The following is a 24,377-nucleotide window of genomic DNA, read 5'->3' on the forward strand; positions in this document are numbered from 1 at the left end:
ATCCCACTGTCTGAAACGCCGACACAGTCCAGTCCCACTGTCTGAAACCCCGATACTCTCCAGTCCCACTGTCTGAAACCCTGACACAGTGCAGTCCCACTGTCTGAAACCCCGACACATTCAAGTCCCACTGTCTGAAACGCCGACACAGTCCAGTCCCACTGTCTGAAACCCCGATACTCTCCAGTCCCACTGTCTGAAACCCTGACACAGTCCAGTCCCACTGTCTGAAACCCCGACACATTCAAGTCCCACTGTCTGAAACGCCGACACAGTCCAGTCCCACTGTCTGAAACCCCGACACTCTCCAGTCCCACTGTCTGAAACCCCGACACAGTCCAGTCCCACTGTCTGAAACCCCGACACATTCAAGTCCCACTGTCTGAAACGCCGACACAGTCCAGTGCCACTGTCTGATGCCGCGAAACAGTCCAGTCCCACTGTCAGAAACCCCGACACAGTCCAGTCCCACTGTCTGATACCCTGACACAGTCCAGTCCCACTGTCTGAATCCCCGACAGAGTCCAATCCCACCGTCTGAAAGCTCGGCACAGTCCAGTCCCTTTGTCTGAAAACCTGACACAGTCCAGTCCGACTGTCTGAAACCCCGACACAGTCCAGTCCCACTGTCTGAAACGCCGACACAGTCGAATCCCGCTGTCTAAAACCCCGAAACAGTCCAGTCCCACTGACAGAAACCCCGACACAGTCCAGTGCCACTGTCTGAAACCCCGACACAGTCGAATCCCGCTGTCTGAAACCCCGAAACAGTCCAGTCCCACTGTCTGAAACCCCGACACAGTCCAGTCCCACTGTCTGAAACCCCGACAGAGTCCAATCCCACTGTCTGAAAGCTCGGCACAGTCCAGTCCCATTGTCTGAAAACCCGACACAGTCCAGTCCGACTCTCTGAAACCCCGACACAGTCCAGTCCCACTGTATGAAACCCAGACACAGTCCAATCCCACTGTCTGAATCCCGAACACAGTGCACTCCCACTGTCTGAAAACCCCGACACAGTCCGGTCCCACCGTTTGAAACCCCGACACAGTCCAGCCCCACTGTATGAAACCCCGACACAATCCAATCCCACTGTCTGAAACCCCGGTACAGTCCAGTCCCACTGTCTGAAATGCCGACACAGTCCAGTCCCACTCTCTGAAACCCCGACACAGTCCAGTCCCACTGTATGAAACCCAGACACAGTACAGACCCACTGTCTGAAACCCCGACACAGTCCAGTTCCACTGTCTGAAACCCTGACACAGTCCAGTCCCACTGTCTGAAACCCCGACACAGTCCAGCCCCACTGTATGAAACCCCGACACAATCAAATCCCACTGTCTGAAACCCCGATACAGTCCAGTCCCACTGTCTGAAACGCCGACACAGTCAAGTGCCACTGTCTGATGCCCCGACACAATCCAATCGCACTGACTGAAACCCCGACACAGTCCAGACCCACTGTCTGAAACCCCGACACTGTCCAGTCCCACTGTATGAAACCCCGACACAGTCCAGTCCCACTGTCTGAAACCCCGACACAGTGCAGTCCAGCTGTCTGAAACCCCGACACTGTCCAGTCCCACTGTCTGATACCCCGACACTGTCCAGTCCCACTGTATGAAACCCCGACACAGTCCAGTCCCACTGTCTGAAACCCCGATACTGTCCAGTCCCACTGTCTGAATCCCCGACACTGTCCAGTCACACTGTCTGAAACCCCGACACTGTCCAGTCCCACTGTCTGAAACGCCGACACAGTCCAGTGCCACTGTCTGATGCCCCGACACAATCCAATCCCACTGTCTGAAACGCCGACACAGTCCAGTCCCACGGTCTGAAACCCCGACACTGTCCAATCCAACAGTCTGAATCCCGAACACAGTGCACTCCCACTCTCTGAAAGCCCCGACACAGTCCAATCCCACTGTCTGAAACGCCGACACAGTCCAGTCCCAGTGTTTGAAACCCAGACACAGTCCAGTCCCACTGTCTTAAATCCCGACATAGTCCAGTCCCATTGTCTGAAACCCCGACACAATCCAATCCCACTGTCTGAATTCCGAACACAGTCCAGTCCCACTGTATGAAACTCCGACACAGTCCAGTGCCACTGTCTGAAACCCCGACACAGTCCAGTGCCACTGTCTGAAACCCAGACACATTCCAGTCCCACTGTCCGAAACCCCGAAACAGTCCAGTCCCACTGTCTGAAGCTCCGACACAGTCCAATCCCACTGTCTGAATCCCGAACACAGTGCACTCCCACTGTCTGAAACCCCCGACACAGTCCAGTCCCACTGTCTGAAACCCCGACACAGTCCAGTTCCACTGTCTGAAACCCTGACACAGTCCAGTCCCACTGTCTGAAACCCCGACACAGTCCAGTCCCACTGTATGAAACCCCGACACAATCCAATCCCACTGTCTGAAACCCCGATACAGTCCAGTCCCACTGTCTGAAACGCCGACACAGTCAAGTGCCACTGTCTGATGCCCCGACACAATCCAATCCCACTGACTGAAACCCCGACACAGTCCAGTCCCACTGTCTGAAACCCCGACACTGTCCAGTCCCAGTGTATGAAACCCAGACACAGTCCAGTCCCACTGTCTGAAACCCCGACACTGTCCAGTCCCACTGTCTGAAACCCCTACACTGTCCAGTCCCACTGTCTGAAACCCCGACACAGTGCAGTACAGCTGATTGAAACCCCAACACAGTCCAATCTAACAGTCTGAATCCCGAACACAGTGCACTCCCACTGTCTGAAACTCCCGACACAGTCCAATCCCACTGTCTGAAACCCCGACACAGTCCAGTCCCAGTGTATGAAACCCAGACACAGTCCAGTCCCACTGTCTGAAATCCCGACACAGTCCAGTCCCATTGTCTGAAACCCCGACACAATCCAATCCCACGGTCTGAAACCCCGACACAGTCCAGTCCCACTGTCTGAAACGCCGACACAGTCCAGTCCCACTGTCTGAAACGCCGACACAGTCCAGTGCAACTGTCTGAAACCCCGACACAGTCCAGTGCCACTGTCTGAAACCCCAACACAGTCCAGTCCCACTGTCCGAAACCCCAAAACAGTCCAGTCCCATTGTCTGAAGCTCCGACACAGTCCAGTGCCACTGTCTGAAACCCCAACACAGTCCAGTCCCACTGTCTGAAACCCCGACACAGTCCAGTCCCACTGTCTGAAACGCCGACACAGTCCAGTGCCACTGTCTCATGCCCCGACACAATCCTATCCCACTGTCTGAAACGCCGACACAGTCCAGTCCCACTGTCTGAAACCCCGATACTCTCCAGTCCCACTGTCTGAAACCCTGACACAGTCCAGTCCCACTGTCTGAAACCCCGACACATTCAAGTCCCACTGTCTGAAACGCCGACACAGTCCAGTCCCACTGTCTGAAACCCCGACACTCTCCAGTCCCACTGTCTGAAACCCCGACACAGTCCAGTCCCACTGTCTGAAACCCCGACACATTCAAGTCCCACTGTCTGAAACGCCGACACAGTCCAGTGCCACTGTCTGATGCCGCGAAACAGTCCAGTCCCACTGTCAGAAACCCCGACACAGTCCAGTCCCACTGTCTGAAACCCTGACACAGTCCAGTCCCACTGTCTGAATCCCCGACAGAGTCCAATCCCACCGTCTGAAAGCTCGGCACAGTCCAGTCCCTTTGTCTGAAAACCCGACACAGTCCAGTCCCACTGTCTGAAACCCCGACAGAGTCCAATCCCACTGTCTGAAAGCTCGGCACAGTCCAGTCCCATTGTCTGAAAACCCGACACAGTCCAGTCCGACTCTCTGAAACCCCGACACAGTCCAGTCCCACTGTATGAAACCCAGACACAGTCCAATCCCACTGTCTGAATCCCGAACACAGTGCACTCCCACTGTCTGAAAACCCCGACACAGTCCGGTCCCACCGTTTGAAACCCCGACACAGTCCAGCCCCACTGTATGAAACCCCGACACAATCCAATCCCACTGTCTGAAACCCCGGTACAGTCCAGTCCCACTGTCTGAAATGCCGACACAGTCCAGTCCCACTCTCTGAAACCCCGACACAGTCCAGTCCCACTGTATGAAACCCAGACACAGTACAGACCCACTGTCTGAAACCCCGACACAGTCCAGTTCCACTGTCTGAAACCCTGACACAGTCCAGTCCCACTGTCTGAAACCCCGACACAGTCCAGCCCCACTGTATGAAACCCCGACACAATCAAATCCCACTGTCTGAAACACCGATACAGTCCAGTCCCAATGTCTGAAACGCCGACACAGTCAAGTGCCACTGTCTGATGCCCCGACACAATCCAATCGCACTGACTGAAACCCCGACACAGTCCAGACCCACTGTCTGAAACCCTGACACTGTCCAGTCCCACTGTATGAAACCCCGACACAGTCCAGTCCCACTGTCTGAAACCCCGACACAGTCCAGTCCCACTGTCTGAAACCCCGACACATTCAAGTCCCACTGTCTGAAACGCCGACACAGTCCAGTGCCACTGTCTGATGCCCCGAAACAGTCCAGTCCCACTGTCAGAAACCCCGACACAGTCCAGTCCCACTGTCTGAAACCCTGACACAGTCCAGTCCCACTGTCTGAATCCCCGACAGAGTCCAATCCCACCGTCTGAAAGCTCGGCACAGTCCAGTCCCATTGTCTGAAAACCCGACACAGTCCAGTCCGACTGTCTGAAACCCCGACACAGTCCAGTCCCACTGTCTGAAACGCCGACACAGTCGAATCCCGCTGTCTAAAACCCCGAAACAGTCCAGTCCCACTGACAGAAACCCCGACACAGTCCAGTGCCACTGTCTGAAACCCCGACACAGTCGAATCCCGCTGTCTGGAACCCCGAAACAGTCCAGTCCCACTGTCTGAAACCCCGACACAGTCCAGTCCCACTGTCTGAAACCCCGACAGAGTCCAATCCCACTGTCTGAAAGCTCGGCACAGTCCAGTCCCATTGTCTGAAAACCCGACACAGTCCAGTCCGACTCTCTGAAACCCCGACACAGTCCAGTCCCACTGTATGAAACCCAGACACAGTCCAATCCCACTGTCTGAATCCCGAACACAGTGCACTCCCACTGTCTGAAAACCCCGACACAGTCCGGTCCCACCGTTTGAAACCCCGACACAGTCCAGCCCCACTGTATGAAACCCCGACACAATCCAATCCCACTGTCTGAAACCCCGGTACAGTCCAGTCCCACTGTCTGAAATGCCGACACAGTCCAGTCCCACTCTCTGAAACCCCGACACAGTCCAGTCCCACTGTATGAAACCCAGACACAGTACAGACCCACTGTCTGAAACCCCGACACAGTCCAGTTCCACTGTCTGAAACCCTGACACAGTCCAGTCCCACTGTCTGAAACCCCGACACAGTCCAGCCCCACTGTATGAAACCCCGACACAATCCAATCCCACTGTCTGAAACCCCGGTACAGTCCAGTCCCACTGTCTGAAATGCCGACACAGTCCAGTCCCACTCTCTGAAACCCCGACACAGTCCAGTCCCACTGTATGAAACCCAGACACAGTACAGACCCACTGTCTGAAACCCCGACACAGTCCAGTTCCACTGTCTGAAACCCTGACACAGTCCAGTCCCACTGTCTGAAACCCCGACACAGTCCAGCCCCACTGTATGAAACCCCGACACAATCAAATCCCACTGTCTGAAACCCCGATACAGTCCAGTCCCACTGTCTGAAACGCCGACACAGTCAAGTGCCACTGTCTGATGCCCCGACACAATCCAATCGCACTGACTGAAACCCCGACACAGTCCAGACCCACTGTCTGAAACCCCGACACTGTCCAGTCCCACTGTATGAAACCCCGACACAGTCCAGTCCCACTGTCTGAAACCCCGACACAGTGCAGTCCCGCTGTCTGAAACCCCGACACTGTCCAGTCCCACTGTCTGAAACCCCGACACTGTCCAGTCCCACTGTATGAAACCCCGACACAGTCCAGTCCCACTGTCTGAAACCCCGATACTGTCCAGTCCCACTGTCTGAATCCCCGACACTGTCCAGTCCCACTGTCTGAAACCCCGACACTGTCCAGTCCCAATGTCTGAAACCCCGACACAGTGCAGTCCAGCTGACTGAAACCGCAACACAGTCCAATCCAACAGTCTGAATCCCGAACACAGTGCACTCCCACTCTCTGAAAGCCCCGACACAGTCCAATCCCACTGTCTGAAACCCCGACACAGTCCAGTCCCAGTGTATGAAACCCAGACACAGTCCAGTCCCACTGTCTTAAATCCCGACATAGTCCAGTCCCATTGTCTGAAACCCCGACACAATCCAATCCCACTGTCTGAAACCCCGACACAGTCCAGTCCCACTGTCTGAAACGCCGACACAGTCCAGTCCCACTCTCTGAAACCCCGACACAGTCCAGTCCCACTGTATGAAACCCAGACACAGTCCAATCCCACTCTCTGAAACCCCGACACAGTCCAGTCCCACTGTATGAAACCCAGACACAGTCCAGACCCACTGTCTGAAACCCCGACACAGTCCAGTTCCACTGTCTGAAACCCTGACACAGTCCAGTCCCACTGTCTGAAACCCCGACACAGTCCAGCCCCACTGTATGAAACCCCGACACAATCCAATCCCACTGTCTGAAACCCCGATACAGTCCAGTCCCACTGTCTGAATCCCCGAAACAGTCGAATCCCGCTGTCTGAAACCCCGAAACAGTCCAGTCCCACTGTCAGAAACCCCGATACAGTCCAGTCCCACTGTCTGAATCCCCGAAACAGTCGAATCCCGCTGTCTGAAACCCCGACACAGTCCAGTCCCACTGTATGAAACCCAGACACAGTACAGACCCACTGTCTGAAACCCCGACACAGTCCAGTTCCACTGTCTGAAACCCTGACACAGTCCAGTCCCACTGTCTGAAACCCCGACACAGTCCAGCCCCACTGTATGAAACCCCGACACAATCCAATCCCACTGTCTGAAACCCCGGTACAGTCCAGTCCCACTGTCTGAAATGCCGACACAGTCCAGTCCCACTCTCTGAAACCCCGACACAGTCCAGTCCCACTGTATGAAACCCAGACACAGTACAGACCCACTGTCTGAAACCCCGACACAGTCCAGTTCCACTGTCTGAAACCCTGACACAGTCCAGTCCCACTGTCTGAAACCCCGACACAGTCCAGCCCCACTGTATGAAACCCCGACACAATCAAATCCCACTGTCTGAAACCCCGATACAGTCCAGTCCCACTGTCTGAAACGCCGACACAGTCAAGTGCCACTGTCTGATGCCCCGACACAATCCAATCGCACTGACTGAAACCCCGACACAGTCCAGACCCACTGTCTGAAACCCCGACACTGTCCAGTCCCACTGTATGAAACCCCGACACAGTCCAGTCCCACTGTCTGAAACCCCGACACAGTGCAGTCCAGCTGTCTGAAACCCCGACACTGTCCAGTCCCACTGTCTGAAACCCCGACACTGTCCAGTCCCACTGTATGAAACCCCGACACAGTCCAGTCCCACTGTCTGAAACCCCGATACTGTCCAGTCCCACTGTCTGAATCCCCGACACTGTCCAGTCCCACTGTCTGAAACCCCGACACTGTCCAGTCCCAATGTCTGAAACCCCGACACAGTGCAGTCCAGCTGACTGAAACCGCAACACAGTCCAATCCAACAGTCTGAATCCCGAACACAGTGCACTCCCACTCTCTGAAAGCCCCGACACAGTCCAATCCCACTGTCTGAAACCCCGACACAGTCCAGTCCCAGTGTATGAAACCCAGACACAGTCCAGTCCCACTGTCTTAAATCCCGACATAGTCCAGTCCCATTGTCTGAAACCCCGACACAATCCAATCCCACTGTCTGAAACCCCGACACAGTCCAGTCCCACTGTCTGAAACGCCGACACAGTCCAGTCCCACTCTCTGAAACCCCGACACAGTCCAGTCCCACTGTATGAAACCCAGACACAGTCCAATCCCACTCTCTGAAACCCCGACACAGTCCAGTCCCACTGTATGAAACCCAGACACAGTCCAGACCCACTGTCTGAAACCCCGACACAGTCCAGTTCCACTGTCTGAAACCCTGACACAGTCCAGTCCCACTGTCTGAAACCCCGACACAGTCCAGCCCCACTGTATGAAACCCTGACACAATCCAATCCCACTGTCTGAAACCCCGATACAGTCCAGTCCCACTGTCTGAATCCCCGAAACAGTCGAATCCCGCTGTCTGAAACCCCGAAACAGTCCAGTCCCACTGTCAGAAACCCCGATACAGTCCAGTCCCACTGTCTGAATCCCCGAAACAGTCGAATCCCGCTGTCTGAAACCCCGAAACAGTCCAGTCCCACTGTCAGAAACCCCGACACAGTCCAGTCCCACTGTCTGAATCCCCGACCGAGTCCAATCCCACCGTCTGAAAGCTTGGCACAGTCTAGTCCCATTGTCTGAAAACCCGACACAGTCCAGTCCGACTGTCTGAAACCCCAACACAGTCCAGTCCCACTGTCTGAAACGCCGACACAGTCGAAGCCCGCTGTCTAAATCCCCGAAACAGTCCAGTCCCACTGACAGAAACCCCGACACAGTCCAGTGCCACTGTCTGAAACCCCGACACAGTCGAATCCCGCTGTCTGAAACCCCGAAACAGTCCAGTACCACTGTCTGAAACCCCGACTCAGTCCAGTCCCACTGTCTGAAACCCCGACAGAGTCCAATCCCACTGTCTGAAAGCTCGGCACAGTCCAGTCCCAGTGTCTGAAAACCCGACACAGTCCAGTCCGACTCTCTGAAACCCCGACACAGTCCAGTCCCACTGTATGAAACCCAGACACAGTCCAATCCCACTGTCTGAATCCCGAACACAGTGCACTCCCACTGTCTGAAAACCCCGACACAGTCCGGTCCCACCGTTTGAAACCCCGGTACAGTCCAGTCCCACTGTCTGAAATGCCGACACAGTCCAGTCCCACTCTCTGAAACCCCGACACAGTCCAGTCCCACTGTATGAAACCCAGACACAGTCCAGACCCACTGTCTGAATCCCCGACACAGTCCAGTCCCACTGTCTGAAACCCCGACACAGTCCAGCCCCACTGTATGAAACCCCGACACAATCCAATCCCACTGTCTGAAACCCCGATACAGTCCAGTCCCACTGTCTGAAACGCCGACACAGTCAAGTGCCACTGTCTGATGCCCCGACACAATCCAATCGCACTGACTGAAACCCCGACACAGTCCAGACCCTCTGTCTGAAACCCCGACACTGTCCAGTCCCACTGTATGAAACCCCGACACAGTCCAGTCCCACTGTCTGAAACCCCGACACAGTGCAGTCCAGCTGTCTGAAACCCCGACACTGTCCAGTCCCACTGTCTGAAACCCCGACACTGTCCAGTCCCACTGTATGAAACCCCGACACAGTCCAGTCCAACTGTCTGAAACCCCGACACTGTCCAGTCCCACTGTCTGAAACCCCGACACTGTCCAGTCCCACTGTCTGAAACCCCGACACAGTCCAGCCCCACTGTATAAAACCCCGACACAATCCAATCCCACTGTCTGAAACCCCGATACAGTCCAGTCCCACTGTCTGAAACGCCGACACAGTCAAGTGCCACTGTCTGATGCCCCGACACAATCCAATCGCACTGACTGAAACCCCGACACAGTCCAGACCCTCTGTCTGAAACCCCGACACTGTCCAGTCCCACTGTATGAAACCCCGACACAGTCCAGTCCCACTGTCTGAAACCCCGACACAGTGCAGTCCAGCTGTCTGAAACCCCGACACTGTCCAGTCCCACTGTCTGAAACCCCGACACTGTCCAGTCCCACTGTATGAAACCCCGACACAGTCCAGTCCCACTGTCTGAAACCCCGACACTGTCCAGTCCCACTGTCTGAAACCCCGACACTGTCCAGTCCCACTGTCTGAAACCCCGACACTGTCCAGTCCCAATGTCTGAAACCCCGACACAGTGCAGTCCAGCTGACTGAAACCCCAACACAGTCCAATCCAACAGTCTGAATCCCGAACACAGTGCACTCCCACTCTCTGAAAGCCCCGACACAGTCCAATCCCACTGTCTGAAACCCCGACACAGTCCAGTCCCAGTGTATGAAACCCAGACACAGTCCAGTCCCACTGTCTTAAATCCCGACATAGTCCAGTCCCATTGTCTGAAACCCCGACACAATCCAATCCCACTGTCTGAAACCCCGACACAGTCCAGTCCCACTGTCTGAAACACCGACACAGTCCAGTCCCACTCTCTGAAATCCCGACACAGTCCAATCCCACTGTCTGAATCCCGAACAGAGTGCACTCCCACTGTCTGAAACCCCCGACACAGTTCAGTCCCACTGTCTGAAACCCCGACACAGTCCAGTTCCACTGTCTGAAACCCTGACACAGTCCAGTCCCACTGTCTGAAACCCCGACACAGTCCAGTCCCACTGTATGAAACCCCGACACAATCCAATCCCACTGTCTGAAACCCCGATACAGTCCAGTCCCACTGTCTGAAACGCCGACACAGTCAAGTGCCACTGTCTGATGCCCCGACACAATCCAATCCCACTGACTGAAACCCCGACACAGTCCAGTCCCACTGTCTGAAACCCCGACACTGTCCAGTCCCAGTGTATGAAACCCCGACACAGTCCAGTCCCACTGTATGAAACCCCGACACTGTCCAGTCCCACTGTCTGAAACCCCGACACAATCCAATCCCACTGTCTGAAACCCCGATACAGTCCAGTCCCACTGTCTGAAACGCCGACACAGTCAAGTGCCACTGTCTGATGCCCCGACACAATCCAATCCCACTGACTGAAACCCCGACACAGTCCAGTCCCACTGTCTGAAACCCCGACACTGTCCAGTCCCAGTGTATGAAACCCCGACACAGTCCAGTCCCACTGTATGAAACCCCGACACTGTCCAGTCCCACTGTCTGAAACCCCGACAGTGTCCAGTCCCACTGTCTGAAACCCCGACACAGTGCAGTCCAGCTGACTGAAACCCCAACACAGTCCAATCCAACAGTCTGAATCCCGCACACAGTGCACTCCCACTGTCTGAAACCCCCGACAGAGTCCAATCCCACTGTCTGAAACCCCGACACAGTCCAGTCCCAGTGTATGAAACCCAGACACAGTACAGTCCCACTGTCTGAAATCCCGACACAGTCCAGTCCCATTGTCTGAAACCCCGACACAATCCAATCCCACTGTCTGAAACCCCGACACAGTCCAGTCCCACTGTCTGAAATGCCTACACAGTCCAGTCCCACTGTCTGAAACCCCGACACAGTCCAGTCCCACTGTATGAAACTCCGACACAGTCCAGTGCCACTGTCTGAAACAACGACACAGTCTAGTGCCACTGTCTGAAACCCCAACACAGTCCAGTCCCTCTGACCGAAACCCGAAAACAGTCCAGTCCCATTGTCTGAAGCTCCGACACAGTCCAGTGCCACTGTCTGAAACCCCAACACTGTCCAGTCCCACTGTCTGAAACCCCGACACAGTCCAGTCCCACTGTCTGAAACCCCGACACAGTCGAATCCCGCTGTCTGAAACCCCGAAACCGTCCAGTCCCACTGACAGAAACCCCGACACAGTCCAGTCCCATTGTCTGAAACCCCGAAACAATCCAATCCCACTGTCTGAAACCCCGACACAGTCCAGTGCCACTGTCTGAATCCCCGACTGAGTCCAATCCCACCGTCTGAAAGCTCGGCACAGTCCAGTCCCATTGTCTGAAAACCCGACACAGTCCAGTCCGACTGTCTGAAACCCCGACACAGTCCAGTCCCACTGTCTGAAACCCCGACACTGTCCAGTCCCACTGTATGAAACCCCGACACAGTGGAGTCCCACTGTCTGAAACCCCGATACTGTCCAGTCCCACGGTCTGAATCCCCGACACTGTCCAGTCCCACTGTCTGAAACCCCGACACTGTCCAGTCCCAATGTCTGAAACCCCGACACAGTGCAGTCCAGCTGACTGAAACCCCAACACAGTCCAATCCAACAGTCTGAATCCCGAACACAGTGCACTCCCACTCTCTGAAAGCCCCGACACAGTCCATTCCCACTGTCTGAAACCCCGACACAGTCCAGTCCCAGTGTATGAAACCCAGACACAGTCCAGTCCCACTGTCTTAAATCCCGACATAGTCCAGTCCCATTGTCTGAAACCCCGACACAATCCAATCCCACTGTCTGAAACCCCGACACAGTCCAGTCCCACTGTCTGAAACGCCGACACAGTCCAGTCCCACTCTCTGAAACCCCGACACAGTCCAGTCCCACTGTATGAAACCCAGACACAGTCCAATCCCACTCTCTGCAACCCCGACACAGTCCAGTCCCACTGTATGAAACCCAGACACAGTCGAATCCCGCTGTCTGAAACCCCGACACAGTCCAGTTCCACTGTCTGAAACCCTGACACAGTCCAGTCCCACTGTCTGAAACCCCGACACAGTCCAGCCCCACTGTATGAAACCCCGACACAATCCAATCCCACTGTCTGAAACCCCGATACAGTCCAGTCCCACTGTCTGAATCCCCGACACAGTCGAATCCCGCTGTCTGAAACCCCGAAACAGTCCAGTCCCACTGTCAGAAACCCCGACACAGTCCAGTCCCACTGTCTGAATCCCCGACTGAGTCCAATCCCACCGTCTGAAAGCTCGGCACAGTCCAGTCCCATTGTCTGAAAACCCGACACATTCCAGTCCGACTGTCTGAAACCCCGACACAGTCCAGTCCCACTGTCTGAAACGCCGACACAGTCGAAGCCCGCTGTCTAAAACCCCGAAACAGTCCAGTCCCACTGACAGAAACCCCGACACAGTCCAGTGCCACTGTCTGAAACCCCGACACAGTCGAATCCCGCTGTCTGAAACCCCGAAACAGTCCAGTACCACTGTCTGAAACCCCGACACAGTCCAGTCCCACTGTCTGAAACCCCGACAGAGTCCAATCCCACTGTCTGAAAGCTCGGCACAGTCCAGTCCCATTGTCTGAAAACCCGACACAGTCCAGTCCGACTCTCTGAAACCCCGACACAGTCCAGTCCCACTGTATGAAACCCAGACACAGTCCAATCCCACTGTCTGAATCCCGAACACAGTGCACTCCCACTGTCTGAAAACCCTGACACAGTCCGGTCCCACCGTTTGAATCCCCGACACAGTCCAGTCCCACTGACTGAAACCCCGACACAGTCCAGCCCCAGTGTATGAAACCCCGACACAATCCAATCCCACTGTCTGAAACCCCGATACAGTCCAGTCCCACTGTCTGAAATGCCGACACAGTCAAGTGCCACTGTCTGATGCCCCGACACAATCCAATCGCACTGACTGAAACCCCGACACAGTCCAGACCCTCTGTCTGAAACCCCGACACTGTCCAGTCCCACTGTATGAAACCCCGACACAGTCCAGTCCCACTGTCTGAAACCCCGACACAGTGCAGTCCAGCTGTCTGAAACCCCGACACTGTCCAGTCCCACTGTCTGAAACCCCGACACTGTCCAGTCCCACTGTATGAAACCCCGACACAGTCCAGTCCCACTGTCTGAAACCCCGACACTGTCCAGTCCCACTGTCTGAAACCCCGACACTGTCCATTCCCACTGTCTGAAACCCCGACACTGTCCAGTCCCAATGTCTGAAACCCCGACACAGTGCAGTCCAGCTGACTCAAACCCCAACACAGTCCAATCCAACAGTCTGAATCCCGAACACAGTGCACTCCCACTCTCTGAAAGCCCCGACACAGTCCAATCCCACTGTCTGAAACCCCGACACAGTCCAGTCCCAGTGGATGAAACCCAGACACAGTCCAGTCCCACTGTCTTAAATCCCGACATAGTCCAGTCCCATTGTCTGAAACCCCGACACAATCCAATCCCACTGTCTGAAACCCCGACACAGTCCAGTCCCACTGTCTGAAACGCCGACACAGTCCAGTCCCACTCTCTGAAATCCCGACACAGTCCAGTCCCACTGTATGAAACCCAGACACAGTCCAATCCCACTGTCTGAATTCCGAAGACAGTCCAGTCCCACTGTATGAAACTCCGACACAGTCCAGTGCCACTGTCTGAAACAACGACACAGTCCAGTGCCACTGTCTGAAACCCCAACACATTCCAGTCCCACTGTCCGAAACCCCGAAACAGTCCAGTCCCAGTGTCTGAAGCTCCGACACAGTCCAATCCCACTGTCTGAATCCCGAACACAGTGCACTCCCACTGTCTGAAACCCCCGACACAGTCCAGTCCCACTGTCTGAAACCCCGACACAGTCCAGTTCCACTGTCTGAAACCCTGACACAGTCCAGTCCCACTGTCTGAAACCCCGACACAGTCCAGTCCCACTGTATGAAACCCCGACACAATCCAATCCCACTATCTGAAACCCCGATACAGTCCAGTCCCACTGTCTGAAACGCCGACACAGTCAAGTGCCACTGTCTGATGCCCCGACACAATCCAATCCCACTGACTGAAACCCCGACACAGTCCAGTCCCACTGTCTGAAACCCCGACACTGTCCAGTCCCAGTGTATGAAACCCCGACACAGTCCAGTCCCACTGTCTGAAACCCCGACACTGTCCAGTCCCACTGTCTGAAACCCCGACACTGTCCAGTCCCACTGTCTGAAACCCCGACACAGTGCAGTCCAGCTGACTGAAACCCCAACACAGTCCAATCCAACAGTCTGAATCCCGCACACAGTGCACTCCCACTGTCTGAAAGCCCCGACACAGTCCAATCCCACTGTCTGAAACCCCGACACAGTCCAGTCCCAGTGTATGAAACCCAGACACAGTCCAGCCCCACTGTCTGAAATCCCGACACAGTCCAGTCCCATTGTCTGAAACCCCGACACAATCCAATGCCACTGTCTGAAACCCCGACACAGTCCAGTCCCATTGTCTGAAGCTCCGACACAGTCCAGTGCCACTGTCTGAAACCCCAACACTGTCCAGTCCCACTGTCTGAAACCCCGACACAGTCCACTCCCACTGTCTGAAACCCAGACACAGTCGAATCCCGCTGTCTGAAACCCCGAAACCGTCCAGTCCCACTGACAGAAACCCCGACACAGTCCAGTCCCATTGTCTGAAACCCCGTCACAATCCAATCCCACTGTCTGAAACCCCGACACAGTCCAGTCCCACTGTCTGAAAATCCGACACAGTCCAGAGCCACTGTCTGATGCCCCGACAGTCCAGTCCCACTGTCTGAAACGCCGACACAGTCCAGTGCCACTGTCTGATGCCCCAACACAGTCCAGTCCCACTGTCAGAAACGCCCACACAGTCCAGTGCCACTGTCTGATGCCCCGACACAGTCCAGTCCCACTGTCTGAAACGCCGACACAGTCCAGTGCCACTGTCTGATGCCCCGACACAATCCAATCCCACTGACTGAAACCCCGACACAGTCCAGTCCCACTGTCTGAAACCCCGACACTGTCCAGTCCCACTGTCTGAAACCCCGACACAGTCCACTCCCACTGTCTGAAACCCCGACACAGTCGAATCCCGCTGTCTGAGACCCCGAAACCGTCCAGTCCCACTGACAGAAACCCAGACACAGTCCAGTCCCATTGTCTGAAACCCCGACACAATCCAATCCCACTGTCTGAAACCCCGACACAGTCCAGTCCCACTGTCTGAAACGCCGACACAGTCCAGTCCCACTCTCTGAAACCCCGACACAGTCCAGTCCCACTGTCTGAAACCCCGACACAGTCCAGTCCCACTGTCTGAAAAGCCGACACAGTCCAGTGCCACTGTCTGATGCCCAGGCAGTCCAGTCCCACTGTCTGAAACGCCGACACAGTCCAGTGCCACTGTCTGATGCCCCAACACAGTCCAGTCCCACTGTCTGAAACGCCCACACAGTCCAGTGCCACTGTCTGATGCCCCGACACAGTCCAGTCCCACTGTCTGAAACGCCGACACAGTCCAGTGCCACTGTCTGATGCCCCGACACAATCCAATCCCACTGACTGAAACCCCGACACAGACCAGTCCCACTGTCTGAAACCCCGACACTGTCCAGTCCCACTGTCTGAAGCCCCGACACAGTCCACTCCCACTGTCTGAAACCCCGACAAAGTCGAATCCCGCTGTCTGAAACCCCGAAACAGTCCAGTCCCACTGACAGAAACCCCGACACAGTCCAGTCCCATTGTCTGAAACCCCGACACAATCCAATCCCACTGTCTGAAACCCCGACACAGTCCAGTCCCACTGTCTGAAACGCCGACACAGTCCAGTCCCACTCTCTGAAACCCCGACACAGTCCAGTCCCACTGTATGAAACCCAGACACAGTCCAATCCCACTGTCTGAATTCCGAACACAGTCCAGTCCCACTGTATGAAACTCCGACACAGTCCTGTGCCACTGTCTGAAACCCCGACACAGTCCACTGCCACTATCTGAAACCCCAACACATTCCAGTCCCACTGTCCGAAACCCCGAAACAGTCCAGTCCCACTGTCTGAAGCTCCGACACAGTCCAATCCCACTGTCTGAATCCCGAACACAGTGCACTCCCACTGTCTGAAACCCCCGACACAGTCCAGTCCCACTGTCTGAAACCCCGACACAGTCCAGTTCCACTGTCTGAAACCCTGACACAGTCCAGTCCCACTGTCTGAAACCCCGACACAGTCCAGTCCCTCTGTATGAAACCCCGACACAATCCAATCCCACTGTCTGAAACCCCGATACAGTCCAGTCCCACTGTCTGAAACGCCGACACAGTCAAGTGCCACTGTCTGATGCCCCGACACAATCCAATCCCACTGACTGAAACCCCGACACAGTCCAGTCCCACTGTCTGAAACCCCGACACTGTCCAGTCCCAGTGTATGAAACCCCGACACAGTCCAGTCCCACTGTCTGAAACCCCGACACTGTCCAGTCCCACTGTCTGAAACCCCGACACTGTCCAGTCCCACTGTCTGAAACCCCGACACAGTGCAGTCCAGCTGACTGAAACCCCAACACAGTCCAATCCAACAGTTTGAATCCCGAACACAGTGCACTCCCACTGTCTGAAACCCCCGACACAGTCCAATCCCACTGTCTGAAACGCTGACACAGTCCAGTCCCAGTGTATGAAACCCAGACACAGTCCAGTCCCACTGTCTGAAATCCCGACACAGTCCAGTCGCATTGTCTGAAACCCCGACAGAATCCAATCCCACTGTCTGAAACGCCGACACAGTCCAGTCCCACTGTCTGAAACCCCGACACAGTCCAGTCCCACTGTATGAAACTCCGACACAGTCCAGTGCCACTGTCTGAAACCCCGACACAGTCCAGTGCTACTGTCTGAAACCCCAACACAGTCCAGTCCCACTGTCCGAAAACCCAAAACAGTCCAGTCCCATTGTCTGAAGCTCCGACACAGTCCAGTGCCACTGTCTGAAACCCCAACACAGTCCAGTCCCACTGTCTGAAACCCCGACACAGTCCAGTCCCACTGTCTGAAACGCCGACACAGTCCAGTGCCACTGTCTGATGCCCCAACACAATCCAATCCCACTGTCTGAAACGCCGACACAGTCCAGTCCCACTGTCTGAAACCCAACACAGTCCAACTCCACTGTCTGAAACCCCGACACAGTGCAGTCCCACTGACTGAAACCCCGACACAGTCCAATCCCTCTGTATGAAAGCCAACACAGTCCAATCCCACTGTCTGATACCCCGACACCGTGCAGTACCACTGTCTGAATGCTCGACACAGTCTAATCCCACTGTATGAGTCCCGTACACAATCCAATCCCACTGTCTGAAACCCCGACACTGTCCAGTCCCACTGTCTGAAATCCCGACACAGTCCAGTCCCATTGTCTGAAACCCCGACACAATCCAATCCCACTGTCTGAAACGCCGACACAGTCCAGTCCCACTGTCTGAAACTCCGACACAGTCCAGTGCCACTGTCTGAAACCCCGACACAGTCCAGTGCTACTGTCTGAAACCCCAACACAGTCCAGTCCCTCTGTCCGAAAACCCAAAACAGTCCAGTCCCATTGTCTGAAGCTCCGACACAGTCCAGTGCAACTGTCTGAAACACCAACACAGTCCAGTCCCACTGTCTGAAACCCCGACACAGTCCAGTCCCACTGTCTGAAACGCCGACACAGTCCAGTGCCACTGTCTGATGCCCCGACACAATCCAATCCCACTGTCTGAAACACCGACACAGTCCAGTCCCACTGTCTTAAACCCAACACAGTCCAACTCCACTGTCTGAAACCCCGACACAGTGCAGTCCCACTGACTGAAACCCCGACACAGTCCAATCCCTCTGTATGAAAGCCAACACAGTCCAATCCCACTGTCTGATACCCCGACACCGTGCAGTCCCACTGTCTGATTGCTCGACACAGTCTAATCCCACTGTATGAGTCCTGTACACAATCCAATCCCACTGTCTGAAACCCCGACACAGTCCAGTCCCACTGTCTGAAACGCCGACACAGTCCAGTGCCACTGTCTGATTCCCTTCACAGTCCAGTCCCACTGTCTGAAACTCCGACACAGTCCAGTGCCACTGTCTGATGCCCCGACAAAGTCCAGTCCCACTGTCTGAAACGCCGACACAGTCCAGTGCCACTGTCTGATGCCCCGACAGAATCCAATCCCACTGACTGAAACCCCGACACAGTCCAGTCCCACTGTCTGAAACCCCGACACTGTCCAGTCCCACTGTCTGAAAACCCGACACAGTCCAGTCCCACTGTCTGAAACGCCGACACAGTCGAATCCCGCTGTCTGAAACCCCGAAACAGTCCAGTCCCACTGACAGAAACCCCGACACAGTTCTGTGCCACTGTCTGACACCCCAACACAGTCGAATCCCGCTGTCTGAAACCCCGAAACAGTCCAGTACCACTGTCTGAAACCCCGACACAGTCCAGTCCCACTGTCTGAAACCCCGACAGAGTCCAATACCACTGTATGAAAGCTCGGCACAGTCCAGTCCCATTGTCTGAAAACCCGACAGTCCAGTCCGACTGTCTGAAACCCCGACACAGTCCAGTCCCACTGTATGAAACCCAGACACAGTCCAATCAAACTGTCTGAATCCCGAACACAGTGCACTCCCACTGTCTGAAACCCCCGACACAGTCCAATCCCACTGTCTGAAACCCCGACACAGTCCAGTCCCAGTGTATGAAACCCAGACACAGTCCAGTCCCACTGTCTGAAATCCCGACACAGTCCAGTCCCACTGTTTGAAACCCTGACACTGTCCAGTCCCACTGTCTGAAACCCCGACACAGTCCAGTCCCACTGTATGAAACCCAGACACAGTCCAATCAAACTGTCTGAATCCCGAACACAGTGCACTCCCACTGTCTGAAACCCCCGACACAGTCCAATCCCACTGTCTGAAACCCCGACACAGTCCAGTCCCAGTGTATGAAACCCAGACACAGTCCAGTCCCACTGTCTGAAATCCCGACACAGTCCAGTCCCACTGTTTGAAACCCCGACACTGTCCAGTCCCACTGTCTGAAACCCCGACACTGTCCAGTCCCACTGTCTGAAACCCCGACACAGTGCAGTCCAGCTGACTGAAACCCCAACACAGTCCAATCCAACAGTCTGAATCCCAAACACAGTGCTCTCCCACTGTCTGAAACCCCCGACACAGTCCAATCCCACTGTCTGAAACCCCGACACAGTCCAGTCCCTGTGTATGAAACCCAGACACAGTCCAGTCCCACTGTCTGAAATCCCGACACAGTCCAGTCCCATTGTCTGAAACCCCGACACAATCCAATCCCACTGTCTGAAATGCCGACACAGTCCAGTCCCACTGTCCGAAACCCCAAAACAGTCCAGTCCCATTGTCTGAAGCTCCGACACAGTCCAGTGCCACTGTCTGAAACCCCAACACAGTCCAGTCCCACTGTCTGAAACCGCGACACAGTCCAGTCCCACTGTCTGAAACGCCGACACAGTCCAGTGCCACTGTCTGATGCCCCGACACAATCCAATCCCACTGTCTGTAACGCCGACACAGTCCAGTCCCATGGTCTGAAACCCCGACACTGTCCAGTCCCACTGTCTGAAACCCCGACACAGTCCAGTCCCACTGTCTGAAACCCCGACACAATCAAGTCCCACTGTCTGAAAACCCGACACAGTCCAGTCCCACTGACAGAAACCCCAACACAGTCCACTCCCAATGTCTGAATCCCCGACAGAGTCGAATCCCGCTGTCTGAAACGCCGAAACAGTCCAGTCCCACTGTCAGAAACCCCGACACAGTCCAGTCCCACTGTCTGAAACCCCGACACAGTCCAGTCCCACTGTCTGAAACCCCGAAACAGTCCAATCCCACTGACAGAAACCCCGACACAGTCCAGTGCCACTGTCTGAAACCCCGACACATTCGAATCCCGCTGTCTGAAACCCCGAAACAGTCCAGTACCACTGTCTGAAACCCCGACACAGTCCAGTCCCACTGTCTGAAACCCCGACAGAGTCCAATCCCACTGTCTGAAAGCTCGGCACAGTCCAGTCCCATTGTCTGAAAACCCGACACAGTCCAGTCCGACTGTCTGAAACCCCGATACAGTCCAGTCCCACTGTTTGAAACCCAGACACAGTCCAATCCCACTGTCTGAATCCCGAACACAGTGCACTCCCACTGTCTGAAACCCCCGACACAGTCCAGTCCCACTGTCTGAAACCCCGACACAGTCCAGTTCCACTGTCTGAAACCCTGACACAGTGCACTCCCACTGTCTGAAAACCCTGACACAGTCCGGTCCCACCGTTTGAAACCCCGGTACAGTCCAGTCCCACTGTCTGAAATGCCGACACAGTCCAGTCCCACTCTCTGAAACCCCGACACAGTCCAGTCCCACTGTATGAAACCCAGACACAGTCCAGACCCACTGTCTGAATCCCCGACACAGTCCAGTCCCACTGACTGAAACCCCGACACAGTCCAGCCCCAGTGTATGAAACCCCGACACAATCCAATCCCACTGTCTGAAACCCCGATACAGTCCAGTCCCACTGTCTGAAATGCCGACACAGTCAAGTGCCACTGTCTGATGCCCCGACACAATCCAATCGCACTGACTGAAACCCCGACACAGTCCAGACCCTCTGTCTGAAACCCCGACACTGTCCAGTCCCACTGTATGAAACCCCGACACAGTCCAGTCCCACTGTCTGAAACCCCGACACAGTGCAGTCCAGCTGTCTGAAACCCCGACACTGTCCAGTCCCACTGTCTGAAACCCCGACACTGTCCAGTCCCACTGTATGAAACCCCGACACAGTCCAGTCCCACTGTCTGAAACCCCGACACTGTCCAGTCCCACTGTCTGAAACCCCGACACTGTCCATTCCCACTGTCTGAAACCCCGACACTGTCCAGTCCCAATGTCTGAAACCCCGACACAGTGCAGTCCAGCTGACTCAAACCCCAACACAGTCCAATCCAACAGTCTGAATCCCGAACACAGTGCACTCCCACTCTCTGAAAGCCCCGACACAGTCCAATCCCACTGTCTGAAACCCCGACACAGTCCAGTCCCAGTGGATGAAACCCAGACACAGTCCAGTCCCACTGTCTTAAATCCCGACATAGTCCAGTCCCATTGTCTGAAACCCCGACACAATCCAATCCCACTGTCTGAAACCCCGACACAGTCCAGTCCCACTGTCTGAAACGCCGACACAGTCCAGTCCCACTCTCTGAAATCCCGACACAGTCCAGTCCCACTGTATGAAACCCAGACACAGTCCAATCCCACTGTCTGAATTCCGAAGACAGTCCAGTCCCACTGTATGAAACTCCGACACAGTCCAGTGCCACTGTCTGAAACAACGACACAGTCCAGTGCCACTGTCTGAAACCCCAACACATTCCAGTCCCACTGTCCGAAACCCCGAAACAGTCCAGTCCCAGTGTCTGAAGCTCCGACACAGTCCAATCCCACTGTCTGAATCCCGAACACAGTGCACTCCCACTGTCTGAAACCCCCGACACAGTCCAGTCCCACTGTCTGAAACCCCGACACAGTCCAGTTCCACTGTCTGAAACCCTGACACAGTCCAGTCCCACTGTCTGAAACCCCGACACAGTCCAGTCCCACTGTATGAAACCCCGACACAATCCAATCCCACTATCTGAAACCCCGATACAGTCCAGTCCCACTGTCTGAAACGCCGACACAGTCAAGTGCCACTGTCTGATGCCCCGACACAATCCAATCCCACTGACTGAAACCCCGACACAGTCCAGTCCCACTGTCTGAAACCCCGACACTGTCCAGTCCCAGTGTATGAAACCCCGACACAGTCCAGTCCCACTGTCTGAAACCCCGACACTGTCCAGTCCCACTGTCTGAAACCCCGACACTGTCCAGTCCCACTGTCTGAAACCCCGACACAGTGCAGTCCAGCTGACTGAAACCCCAACACAGTCCAATCCAACAGTCTGAATCCCGCACACAGTGCACTCCCACTGTCTGAAAGCCCCGACACAGTCCAATCCCACTGTCTGAAACCCCGACACAGTCCAGTCCCAGTGTATGAAACCCAGACACAGTCCAGCCCCACTGTCTGAAATCCCGACACAGTCCAGTCCCATTGTCTGAAACCCCGACACAATCCAATGCCACTGTCTGAAACCCCGACACAGTCCAGTCCCATTGTCTGAAGCTCCGACACAGTCCAGTGCCACTGTCTGAAACCCCAACACTGTCCAGTCCCACTGTCTGAAACCCCGACACAGTCCACTCCCACTGTCTGAAACCCAGACACAGTCGAATCCCGCTGTCTGAAACCCCGAAACCGTCCAGTCCCACTGACAGAAACCCCGACACAGTCCAGTCCCACTGTCTGAAACCCCGACACAGTCCAGTCCCACTGTCTGAAAAGCCGACACAGTCCAGTGCCACTGTCTGATGCCCAGGCAGTCCAGTCCCACTGTCTGAAAAGCCGACACAGTCCAGTGCCACTGTCTGATGCCCCAACACAGTCCAGTCCCACTGTCTGAAACGCCCACACAGTCCAGTGCCACTGTCTGATGCCCCGACACAGTCCAGTCCCACTGTCTGAAACGCCGACACAGTCCAGTGCCACTGTCTGATGCCCCGACACAATCCAATCCCACTGACTGAAACCCCGACACAGTCCAGTCCCACTGTCTGAAACCCCGACACTGTCCAGTCCCACTGTCTGAAGCCCCGACACAGTCCACTCCCACTGTCTGAAACCCCGACACAGTCGAATCCCGCTGTCTGAAACCCCGAAACAGTCCAGTCCCACTGACAGAAACCCCGACACAGTCCAGTCCCATTGTCTGAAACCCCGACACAATCCAATCCCACTGTCTGAAACCCCGACACAGTCCAGTCCCACTGTCTGAAACGCCGACACAGTCCAGTCCCACTCTCTGAAACCCCGACACAGTCCAGTCCCACTGTATGAAACCCAGACACAGTCCAATCCCACTGTCTGAATTCCGAACACAGTCCAGTCCCACTGTATGAAACTCCGACACAGTCCTGTGCCACTGTCTGAAACCCCGACACAGTCCACTGCCACTATCTGAAACCCCAACACATTCCAGTCCCACTGTCCGAAACCCCGAAACAGTCCAGTCCCACTGTCTGAAGCTCCGACACAGTCCAATCCCACTGTCTGAATCCCGAACACAGTGCACTCCCACTGTCTGAAACCCCCGACACAGTCCAGTCCCACTGTCTGAAACCCCGACACAGTCCAGTTCCACTGTCTGAAACCCTGACACAGTCCAGTCCCACTGTCTGAAACCCCGACACAGTCCAGTCCCTCTGTATGAAACCCCGACACAATCCAATCCCACTGTCTGAAACCCCGATACAGTCCAGTCCCACTGTCTGAAACGCCGACACAGTCAAGTGCCACTGTCTGATGCCCCGACACAGTCCAATCCCACTGACTGAAACCCCGACACAGTCCAGTCCCACTGTCTGAAACCCCGACACTGTCCAGTCCCAGTGTATGAAACCCCGACACAGTCCAGTCCCACTGTCTGAAACCCCGACACTGTCCAGTCCCACTGTCTGAAACCCCGACACTGTCCAGTCCCACTGTCTGAAACCCCGACACAGTGCAGTCCAGCTGACTGAAACCCCAACACAGTCCAATCCAACAGTTTGAATCCCGAACACAGTGCACTCCCACTGTCTGAAACACCCGACACAGTCCAATCCCACTGTCTGAAACGCTGACACA

This window comes from Hypanus sabinus, chromosome 9, assembly GCF_030144855.1.
Source record: "Hypanus sabinus isolate sHypSab1 chromosome 9, sHypSab1.hap1, whole genome shotgun sequence".
Classification (NCBI taxonomy): domain Eukaryota; kingdom Metazoa; phylum Chordata; class Chondrichthyes; order Myliobatiformes; family Dasyatidae; genus Hypanus; species Hypanus sabinus.